Source organism: Zea mays, chromosome 1 (assembly GCF_902167145.1).
Source record: "Zea mays cultivar B73 chromosome 1, Zm-B73-REFERENCE-NAM-5.0, whole genome shotgun sequence".
Classification (NCBI taxonomy): Eukaryota; Viridiplantae; Streptophyta; class Magnoliopsida; order Poales; family Poaceae; genus Zea; species Zea mays.
Window position 1 is genome coordinate 268,901,276 of NC_050096.1, and position 12,555 is coordinate 268,913,830.

The window sequence follows — 12,555 nt, forward strand, 5'->3', positions numbered from 1 at the left end:
ACCGACCGCGCCCGGAGAAGAACCACCTCAGCGAGAATCCCGCCGACGAAGGAACCGACGCAGAAACGTTCGACGACATCACGCAGCTGGAGAACGGGATCCGGAGCAACCTGTTTCGCGAGACGAGGTCTCAGAGATAGGAGAAACTCCGGAAGAACGCGTCTTCAGAGAACGAAGGAACTCCCGACGACGTGATCGCCGTCGGACTCAGGAGCAAGCCGAGCAAGATGCAAGGCAACGACGCGAGAATCCGCTCTTCGGGCGCAACTTGAACCCTGACTTCGCCCGAGCTATGAACACGCCGAGCGAGGTCGGAGGCGTTCTAGCTCGGATAGCTGACGGACTTCCTCGGACCCCCGACGCCGAGGGATACCGGCGCCTGTTCACTCAGGCAGCCAACCATCTTCTACCGCTCGCTCACCCGCCGAACGATCTGCGACACGCCATCAACAGTCACCGAGATGCGCGGAGCTCTATCAATGCTTCGCGCGAACAGCGGCACGAGAACGAAATTCGCCGTCGGGAGGAGTATGACCGAGATCATGGCTTCCCGACTCAAAGCCAGGCCACCCGAACTGAGTCGGCAACAGCTTCAACTGGTGGAACCACCCGGGGACGGTCGAGGAACCACCACCGCCACTCCCCTCCCCGGGACAGACGACATCCTCGACGACAGGAGGACACGTGCGGAGTATCTGCCCTTACTCCGCGCCTCAGGGCCATCCAATGGCCTCCAAACTTCAAGGTATCCAATGTCGACAAATATGAACCTAAGCAGGATCCAGGGGGCTGGTTAGCCGTCTACACCACCGCTGCTCGGGCTGCCGGGGCATCCGAGGACGTCATGACTGCGTATCTGCCCATCGTCCTCGGGCAAGACGCGCTGCAGTGGCTACGACATCTACCCCGACACTGCATCGACGACTGGGGAGACTTCAGTCGACGTTTCACCGCCAACTTCCAGTCTCTCTCCGACAAGCTGGCGCAACCATGGGACCTCAAATCCATCAAGCGCCGGGGGGATGAGACTCTCAGGTCATACCTTAAAAGGTTCCAGACCATGAGAAACCGCATCCCCGAGGTCACGGAGGCGGCCGTGATCGAGGACTTCTACAGAGGATCTAACGACTCGGCTTTCGTCCGAGCCATACTGCAAAAGGCGCCGACTACCTCCGAGGAGCTGTTCCGGGAAGCCGACCTCTACATCACCGCTGACGAGCGGGCCCAGGACCTCATCGGAGGAGCAAAGCCCGCACCAGCAGTGCCACGACGCGACGCGAACCAGCCGCCCGACAAGCGCTGGGAGAAGAGGCCTCGCGAAGAAGTACACGCCGCCGGACCACCCGCCTCTCGCGCCCGAGGAGGACCTCGTGGAGGCGAACGCACGCTGGACGACATCCTCGACGCCCAGTGCCCGTACCACAAGGATATGCGCCACACTCTCCGCAACTGCCGGGATTTCAAGCACTCCGTCGGGCATGGCCGACCTTTCCAACCTCTACCACCTCCTCCGCCGAGGGGAGGACCAGATGAACCACGACAGCCCCATCAGCCGGAGGAGGGGGGAGGAGGAGCATTCCCGCGCGTTGACAGGGAGGTCAACGTCATCTTCGGTGGACATGGGTCGCAGGAGAACAAGAGACAACAAAAGCTCAACGATCGCCAGATACTGGTGGCGACCACCGGCCCTCCCGCCCCGTACCGGTGGTCGGAGCACCCAATCACGTTCACTCGGGAGGATCAATGGCTCAACTTCGACCACCCGGGCAAATATCCGCTCCTCGTCGATCCGGTGATCCGAGAGAGCCGGGTGAAGAAGGTGCTAGTGGACGGGGGGAGCAGCATCAACGTCACCTTCCCCCGTACGCTCCAAGGCTTGGGAGTTCACCTCAAAGAGCTCCACGAGTCAGACACTCCTTTCTTCGGCATCGTGCCGACGGAAGGGGAATACCCGCTGGGCTACATCTACATGCCGGTCACCTTCGAGACTCCGGATAACTACAGAACCGAGTTCCTGAGGTTCGAGGTGGCGAACTTCGACTGCGGGTACAACGCCATCATCGGGAGGCCAGGGCTGGCCAAGTTCATGGCCATCCCACACTATACGTACATGATACTGAAGATGCCCGGACCACAAGGGATCATAACTGTGCGCGCCGACTTCCAAGGCGCCGCAGAATGTTTCCGAGTGGCCATCCAAGCAGCCCTCACCACCAAGCCGTCAACGGTTCCTTCTACACCAGCGAACTCTAAGCCTGAAGAAGACCTCGTCGTGCCAGCAAACGAAGCTCAGGCCGCGACCTCTATGCGGCCGACTGAAGACACCAAGCGGATCAACCTGGGGTTTGCTGATGAGCGCAAGGCAGCCATCATCAGCTCCAGTCTAAACGACAAATAGGAAAGCGCGCTCGTCCAGTTCCTGCAAGATAACCGAGACGTATTCGCATGGCAACCTGCGGATATGCCGGGAGTCCCGAGGGAACTGGCCGAGCACAAATTGAAAGTCTATCCTCAGGCGAGGCCGATCCGGCAAAAGCTGCGTCGTTTCACGCCCGACAAGAGAGAGGCCATTCGTGCCGAGTTAGCTCGCTTGGTCGCGGCCGGATTTATTAGAGAAGTATTACACCCCGAGTGGTTAGCCAACCCTGTTCTTGTACTCAAAAAGAATAAAGTGGATTGGCGCATGTGCGTCGACTATACTGATCTCAACAAACACTGTCCGAAGGATCCCTTCGGGCTCCCAAGGATAGATCAGGTGGTGGATTCCACCGCTGGATGTTCGATGCTGTCTTTCTTAGATTGCTATTCCGGGTATCATCAGATTAGTTTGGCAAAAGAAGACGAGGAAAAAACGGCGTTCATCACCCCGTTTGGTGCTTTCTGTTATACCTCCATGCCGTTTGGCCTCAAAAACGCTGGAGCGACTTATCAGAGAGCTATTCAAACATGCTTAGCCGATCACTGGGGCAAGCGTGTGGAGGCTTACGTAGACGACGTGGTGATTAAGACGGAGAATCCAGAAAACTTCATCGAAGACTTACAGCTAGTTTTCAACAGCCTGAGAAGATATAGATGGAAGCTCAATCCTGAGAAATGCGTCTTCGGGGTACCAGCAGGAAAGTTACTCGGATTTATTGTCAGCCACCGGGGAATTGAAGCTAATCCAGATAAGATTGAAGCCATCATGAAGATGGAAGCTCCTCGATCGCAAAAGAAGGTTCAGCGACTCACTGGATGTATGGCAGCCCTGAGCAGATTCATATCCAGACTGGGAGAAAAAGGTCTGCCATTTTATAAACTGCTGAAGAAGGTGGATAAGTTTCAATGGACTTCAGAGGCACAAGAAGCTCTAGACGCACTGAAGAAATTCCTGACAACACCGCCAGTATTGAAACCGCCCCGGCGAGCTACGCCGACTCAGCCGGCTGAAGATTTGCTGCTATATATCTCTTGCACGACTCACGTGGTAAGCACTGCGTTGGTAGTCGAGCGAGTGGAAGAGGGGCATGCCTACCCGGTACAACATCCTGTCTACTTCATCAGTGAAGTTCTAGGCCCATCGAAGAAAAAGTATCCTCAAGTTCAGAAGCTATTATATGCAGTACTTCTAACTGCCCGCAAGCTGCGCCACTACTTTGACGACCACAAAGTCATAGTAGTTACTGGTTTTCCAATAGGGGACATTCTTCACAACAAGGAAGCCATTGGCCGAATAGCCAAGTGGGCTTGCGAGTTGGGGTCCCATGATATCGAGTTCCGACCTCGCACTGCCATCAAGACTCAAGCACTGGTCGATTTCGTATCAGAGTGGACAGAACAGCAAGTGCCGGATAATCCAGAAACCGCAGAAGTATGGCGAATGAATTTTGATGGCTCGCTGAAGCTGCAGGGAGCAGGAGCGGGAATTCTTTTCACTGCACCTGGAGGCGAGCACCTCAAGTATGCTCTCCAGTTGCTATTTCCGCCCTCTAACAATGCTGCCGAGTATGAAGCTTTGATACACGGATTAAACATCGCCATATCACTGGGTGTCAAGAGACTGATGGTGTACGGAGATTCTCTGGTAGTCATCAGTCAGTTAAACAAGGAATGGGATTGTTCAAGCGATTCAATGGGAAGATACTGCGCCGCCGTCCGAAAGCTAGAAGATAAATTCGAGGGTCTGGAGTTTCATCATATAGAAAGAGATCGGAACACGGCGGCTGACGTACTGTCCAAGTTCGGATCCGGTCGGACTCAGGTCCCGCCCGGGGTCTTCGTGCAAGAAATTCTCCAGCCGAGCATCTCGACGGATCAAATAGAAGAGTGCATTATCATAGATCAACCCGAGTCAGACTCTGATGACTGGAGGCAACCGATTATTAAATATATAAAGAATGAAGAAGAGCCAGATGACAAGAACTCGGCAGAGCGCATTGCCAGACAATCAGCTCACTATACACTCATTGGGGAGGTATTATACAGGAGGGGCGCGTCAGGCGTCCTCATGAAGTGCGTTCTCCCGTCCACCGGGAAGCAACTTCTGGAGGAAGTTCATGCAGGGCAGTGTGGAGTACATGCAGCATCCAGAACATTAATCGGGAAGGTTTTCAGGTCAGGATTCTATTGGCCGACGGCGAAGAATGATGCAGCCGAATTAGTTCAGAGATGCGAAGCTTGCCAATACCTGTCAAAGCAACAGCACATGCCAGCGCAGCAGCTACAAACCATACCAGTAACTTGGCCTTTCGCATGCTGGGGATTGGATATGATTGGACCTTTCAAGAAAGCTCAAGGAGGATATACCCATGTATTGGTGGCAATTGACAAATTCACTAAGTGGATAGAGTTCCAGCCCATTGCCTCTTTAACCTCTGCTAAAGCCGTGGAATTCATACAAAGCATAATATTCAGATTTGGGATACCAAACAGTATCATCACTGACTTGGGATCCAACTTCACCAGTTCAGAATTCTTTGACTTCTGCGAGCAAAAAAGCATTCAGATCAAGTATGCATCTGTAGCCCATCCAAGAGCCAACGGGCAGGTTGAGCGAGCCAACGGAATGATATTGGAGGCACTTAGAAAAAGGGTCTTTGATAAAAATGAAAAATTCGCAGGAAAATGGATAAGAGAATTGCCTTATGTTGTTTGGAGCTTGAGAACCCAACCTAGCCGGGCCCTGCATGGAAACACTCCTTTCTTCATGGTCTATGGGTCGGAGGCAGTGCTCCCCGCTGATCTCAAGTTCGGGGCGCCAAGATTGATCTTCGAAAGCATAGCAGAAGCCGAAGCCACTAGGCTGGAGGATATTGACGTACTTGAGGAAGAACGACTGAATGCAGTGATTCAATCAGCACGATACCAGCAGACTCTAAGGCGCTACCACGACAAAGCTGTGCGGCAACGTTTCTTTTCGATGGGAGACCTCGTCCTCCGCCGAATTCTAACGGGGGAGGGACGGCACAAGTTATCACCCTTATGGGAAGGACCTTTCATAGTAGCAGAAGTCACTCGTCCCGGATCATATCGCCTCACCCAAATGGATGGCACAGAAGTCGGGAACTCCTGGAACATAGAGCACCTCCGAAAGTTTTACCCCTAGCTGTATCTCAAAACAGCCAGGGTAACCATGTATTCTGTATAAGGGAAATACGTCATCAATAAAGAAAGATTTCAAAGATACCTGGCTCATTTATGATTGACTTGCATTCTTACTTAACTCGGGGCGACCACTATGCCCTACAAACGGAGCAATCGACTTAAGTCGGCAACGACTTAAGGCGGTGCAACATGCTCACGCTTACTTAACTCGGGGTGACCACTATGCCCTACAAACGGAGCAATCGACTTAAGTCGGCAACGACTTAAGGCGGTGCAACATGCTCACGCTTACTTAACTCGGGGTGACCACTATGCCCTACAAACGGAGCAATCGACTTAAGTCGGCAACGACTTAAGGCGGTGCAACATGCTCACGCTTACTTAACTCGGGGTGACCACTATGCCCTACAAACGGAGCAATCGACTTAAGTCGGCAACGACTTAAGGCGGTGCAACATGCTCACGCTTACTTAACTCGGGGTGACCACTATGCCCTACAAACGGAGCAATCGACTTAAGTCGGCAACGACTTAAGGCGGTGCAACATGCTCACGCTTACTTAACTCGGGGTGACCACTATGCCCTACAAACGGAGCAATCGACTTAAGTCGGCAACGACTTAAGGCGGTGCAACATGCTCACGCTTACTTAACTCGGGGTGACCACTATGCCCTACAAACGGAGCAATCGACTTAAGTCGGCAACGACTTAAGGCGGTGCAACATGCTCACGCTTACTTAACTCGGGGTGACCACTATGCCCTACAAACGGAGCAATCGACTTAAGTTGGCAACGACTTAAGGCGGTGCAACATGCTCACGCTTACTTTACCTAGGGTGACCACTAAACCCTACTAACGGAAGTTACCAGCTAAAAGTCATCGACGGCTTAGAACAGTATAGCATACTCGCGCTTATGCAGTTCAAGGGATGATCTCCATATCCCACAAACAAACTTCATAATCATCAGGCAGCGTTACCACAAACTTGCAAACTAATAAATTCTGATACAATAAGGGAGCAATCACGTCATTCGAATGATAAGCCGATAACCTCTAACGACTACTTGATCATGCTAACTGCGCGCTCAGAGCACGCGGACTGTTTCTTTATTTTCCAATGTCTCTCTCAGGAACGACCGACGAAGAAGGGCGATTCGAGGAACCAGGGGCAGCAATCACATCGGCTCTTATATCCTCAGGGACAACCACGCCGGGTCTTCTCATCAAGATTCGTCCCGCCCGAATGGCCTTGTCCAGGGCCTTATCGCGCTGAGCTTTGAAAGTGACAGCAGCTTCTTCAGCAACTTTAACAGCCTGCTGAGCAGTTTCTAACTCCTGAGCAATGGATTTCTTAGAAGCTCAGAGTCCCTTGATGGTGGCGTCCTTTGCCGATAGCAACTGTGTAAGGCGGGCCACTTCGTCCGAGGATTCTTGCAGTTGACGGCGCTGATTGTCAAGCTCCTCCATCGTAAAACGGTGGCTCCTCTCCAGGATGGTCAGCGAGTTGCTGGAATCTCGGTACAATCTGTCCAAGTTATCGCGAGAAGCAGCAAGGATGCGTTTTTCTTCCTACAAGCAAAAATCAACTCATTCAGAATCCAAGAGCATCATAAGGCGAAGCACAGGTTCGTAAGCTACCTTCTCAGAGTCAAGCTGGACATGAAGAGAAGAACTCAGAGCGTTGGCATCATCCAAAGCCGCAGAGACCTGACTCAACTCGATCTGACTTTGAGAATACTTCTCCTCGAAGTCAGCGCATCGTCGAGCCATTTCAGCTTGATCTTGAGAGTGTTTTTCTTCAAGAACTGTGATCTGCCGAGTCATTCCTATCAAGAGGTATTCAAACAAAATGAGGTCAGAAGGTAAAACAACCCACGGGCAAGAACAAAGAAGAAGAAGAAAGGACACTAACCAGCATTGGTGGCCTCCAACTCAGATACACGACCCCGAAGCAACACCGGATTCCAACGCTCAAGAGATGAAGCCACCTCCGGGATGGAAGCACCCTGCGACTTCAGCTGGCCGACCATTCCATCCACCAAAGCCTGATAAGAAGAGCGAATGAGCATAATGGCAACAATTCATGCAACATAAAGATCAAACTAAAGCACAGCACAGCACCTGGAGATTGGAGAAAAGCGAAGGGATCCCCAAGTCAGGAGAAATCAGCTGATGACCAGATGCCAGACCACCACTCGAAGTAGCTTGCAGACCAGCAGGAACGAGCTCAGTACATTCAGCAGAGCTTAACGCCAGACCAGTGGGGATGCTGCCCTCCAAAGCGACCCCCTGATCCGGAGTTTGAGCCACCATCATGCCACCAGAGTGTGGAGGTGAACCCACATGAACATCCATGGAAGTGCAGGAGGGAGACCTCGCTCGGACACCCTCGGGGGCTGGGTCAAGGTTGGCACTGCCCACTTGAGCCGGGTCACCCCCGGCAACACCCTCGGGGGCTGGGTAGTGGCCTACGCTCCTCACCTGAGCTGAGTCCTCCCCGGCGACACCCTCGGGGGCTGGGCACATGTCAGCACTATTCAAAGGATCCAAGCTCTCTGCCGTGACCACCTCTAAGGTCGACGGGCCTTCAGCTACTTCCACAGGATCAGGACGATCCAAGTCATCATCCCGGCCCTCGAGATCGTGCTCTAAGGTCGACGAGGCACGGGACGACCTCAACCCAGCATCTGGCACGGCCGCACAAGTTTCTGTTGCATCAACGTCTGCAGGTTCCAACAACAAGTTCTCAGGGACCATATCCTCTAGAGCTTGATCAAAATTGGCCATGGACAGTTCTTGCAGACCAATAAGAGCAGACAAGGCAGGAGAAGGAACCCCACTACTACCGCCGCTAGCGACGAACTGCCGACTGTTTTTCCGAGTCAATGGAGTTCCATTCTCTTCCTCCTCATCTTCCACAGCAACAGCACAAACAGCACCCTCATTGGGGTCAGCAGCAGGCGGAGCACACCCATTGGGATCAATGTCAGCTAGGCCAGTTGCAGTCATTTCTTCGATAGCAGGAGCTAAGGTGCTGGCGTCCTCCTCAAAGCTGGACACTCGCCGGAGGCGTCTCCTTTTCTTCTTCTGCTCATCAGCAGAAGGCTCGGGCTGACTGGTTCGGCTAGGGCGCCTCGGGCGAGTACTGACAGGTTTCGAGATGTCCAAGGTCGCATCAGCCTCTGGAAGGGGCACCACTGCCAATGTACCATCAGGAGCAGTATCAGATGAATCCTCAGCTAGCAGATCGAGCATGTCATTTATGTCTGCATCACTAGGGTTCAGGGGCACTTCAAAATAAATCTGCCGTTCATCATCAGGTATCTCCCCGAGCGAAGCAACTAAGGAATGGACCTCTTCAGCAGAGGGTCGCACTCTAAGACCCAAATTGCTATCTGTCACGGGCGGATTGGACACAAAAAGAGTGAAATCTTTGGGAGAAGGCAGGTTCCAAGCCGAGTATGCCACTGGAGCTCCAACATGCGGCAGAGTATTTCCATAAGCCAAAATGCGGCAGCACGCCGAGATAAGCTTCGCAAAGGTGAACGAAAATAGAGATTTGGAGAATGGAGTTAGGGTTCAAGTGAGTCAGGTTGATGTGATAAAAATCAAGGATGCCACGGAAAAAAGGAGATATGGGAAGGCCGAGGCCGCGAAGAAGGAAAGGAGTGTAAACCACTGACTCGTGGGTATCTTCGGTGGGGACAGTAGTCCCGTGGCAAGCACGCCAAGAACAGAGTTCCCGTGGAGGGAGAACCCCGATGGAAACAAGGCGGAGAAGCTCAACTTCAGAAATCACAGACATATGGTTACCTGCGAAGGGTAACTGACTGTTGGGGTCGATGGCGGGGATCACTGCGGCAGACGAGTTCGCGGTCTTCCTCTTGGGCGCCATCTTGCTTCTCGCTGGCGAAACAGAGCAGGAGGCGAGTGGCAGAGAAGACTCAGATGCGGAAATGCAAGAACTAGGGCACGGAAAGCAAAGGCGGCTAAAAGCGCAACTCTTAAGGGATATTCTTGAGCCAGATACCTTTTCAAAAGTGCCCAGTCATCACCCGGCGGTCATCTCCGAAATCCCAGCATGTCACGTGGATATCTAACAGTTATTTCCAAAAAAGCCGATGTGCCACCTCATCACCCGGCCATTTTCCTCAAAGTAACTTAAGAAGCTGGCTATCACTCGGCGCTGCCTCTAAAACGCCGACCACGTGTTCAATCGCTCGGCATTACTTCTAAAATACCGACGCCGACCTTCAATCACTCGGCGCTGCCTCTAAAACGCCGACCACGTGTTCAATCGCTCGGCATTACTTCTAAAATGCCGACGTCGACCTCCAATCACTCGGCGCTGCCTCTAAAACGGCGACCACGTGTTCAATCGCTCGGCATTACTTCTAAAATGCCGACGCCGACCTTCAATCACTCGGCGCTGCCTCTAAAACGCCGACCACGTGTTCAATCGCTCGGCATTACTTCTAAAATGCCGACGCCGACCTTCAATCACTCGGCGCCGCCTCTAAAACGCCGACCACGTGCTAAATCGCCCAGCATTACTTCTAAAATGCTGACGCCGACATTCAATCACTCGGCGTTATTTCTAAAATGCCAGCCCCGTATTTTGTCGCTTGGCATTACTTCTAAAATGCCGATGCCGACCTTCTATCATTCGGCATTGCCTCTAAAACGCTGGTCTCGTGTTCGATTGCTCAGTGTTACTTCTAAAATGCTGATGTCAATCTTCACATCGCTCGGAGTTGTCTCTACTGTATCAAAAGAATCAGTTCAACATTCAGCAAAAGCAATGGCAAGACATCAAAAAGAGGGGATAATCGACAGTCTTCATTAAAGGGAAGTTAACGAGTTTACAAACCAACTCTTTACGAGTTGGTACTTCCCTAATCCTACTCTACGTTACTACTACTACTAAACTACAATATACTACTCTACATTACTACTACTACTAAATTACACTGATTACTACTACATTATTCTAGCTATACTAAACTATACTAATATCTAAGAAGACCAGTGGCGTCTAGCCACTGGCCCTGCCCCTGCCGCCGCCGCCCTTGGTGCTGCCCCTGCTGCTGCCCTTGGTGCCGCCCCTGCTGCTGTCGCCCTTGGTGCTGTCCCTGCTGCCGTCGCCGCCGCCCCTGCCACTGCCGCTGCCGCCGTCGTCGTCGTCGTCGTCGTCGTCGTCGTCGTCGTCGTCGTCGTCTTCACCCTCGTCGCCGCCGTCCGAGTCCTCCTCATCCGAGGAGTACTCCGACTCATCCGAGCCTTCGAGCCCGGAGCGCTCGACGGCCCGGATATACGTCCAGACCTCCGCCGCAAGCCCCTGGGAGTCGTCCGAGTCATCAGACGACTCACGCAGGGGGATGGGAGCCGGAGACCCCTCGGACTCAGAAGAGAACTCCTCCTCTGAGTATTCCGAATCACCAAACTCCTCCGATGGAGGAGTCGGCTCACGCTTACGCTTGTTGTTCTTGCCCATGGTTGAAGCTTTGGGAGAGAAGAAAGGGAAGAGGCAGTAAGGAGCAGCGAAGAGATGTGAAGAAACCAGAGAAGCAAAGGGGTTATTTATAGAAGGGAAAGGCAACCGCTCATTTCCAACCGCGGTCACTGAACAGTCGCAAGGCATTCAATAAGCACTTCCACCCACCCGAAGACACGTCAGACGGCGGACGCCGTTTCATGCAACACTACACCCATTGGGACTTCAGTCAACAGCGCAAAGGATATGATTACACTCGCCGTCCCATCGCATTACTACTCAGAGGCAACCGGCTAAAACACTCAGCGTACCAAGCCGTCCCTTGCCCACACCCATTGGGGGGGGACGCCCAGGAATTATCAGTATATTTTTCAAATGGTCACATCCGTGCAGGGCATGCAGTGAATACCTCAAGACAAAAATGAGATATCAGTAAGGATCAGAGGAAAGCCAAATATAACCAGCAAAGTACAAGATATGGCCGACAGAAGCGACGTGAAGACTAGACAGAGAACGTCCGTCAAACGTCCAATCAATCGCAGAAGCAAATAAATTGCATTACCTAGCAAGATATGGATGGATTGCAAACTCGGCTGCTAAAGACAAAATATACGCTGACCTTTGCAGCAAAATATTGATGACATAATGCTGACCTCAAAAGCATAATGCAAAATAGCTTCATGCCAGTTTCCACAAGCGAAAGGGAGACCTTCGAATGGATTATCTTTAAAAAATCCATTTGAAGGTCGGGGGCTACACCCATTGGGTGCACCTCCGGTGCACCCCATGGAGTATTATTCTAAACCGATGTAGAGCCGACTTCTAAGGCGTAGAGCAAGATTGAAAAGACCAATCCTCAACCGAGATGCAGGAGCGCGAATGGAGATAACCTTTGGAAGAAGACCTTCGAGTAGATTATCTTCTAAAATCTACTCAAAGGTCGGGGGCTACACCCATTGGGTGCACCTCCGGTGCACCCAATGAAGTCCAGAGTCTTACAATCCAAAATGCCGACCTCTAAGGCACAAGCACAAAACCAAACTTTGGTCGGACGAGTGATCAGAGCCAGAGAAGGCAGCAGGAAGTCATTTTCTGGACCTTGGATCTCTGAGTTGATTACCTCTAAATCAACCCAAAGATCGGGGGCTTGTGGGGGATAGATATCCCCTGGGTCCACTAAAGAAGTAAAAGGCCTCACGAAAGGCCCAAGGGCCCAATAATTCGTAAGGTCATTCTTTCGTGGGCCTAGGGAAAGACAACCAACAAAGAAGACGTGAGACTGATTAGTGCAAACACAGGCGGCCCACAAACGTCGAGCGAACGAATCACAACAAAGACCCGACTTTCCCGCGCTGAAGCCCCCATGCAACAGAGCCACGCGAGGATAAGTCGGCGAAGGTTGCGTAAGGATAAACTCAAGAGGTTCACTATCTTTTAGCTACTTGTTGTTATCGTATCACATGTACTGCTCCACGGC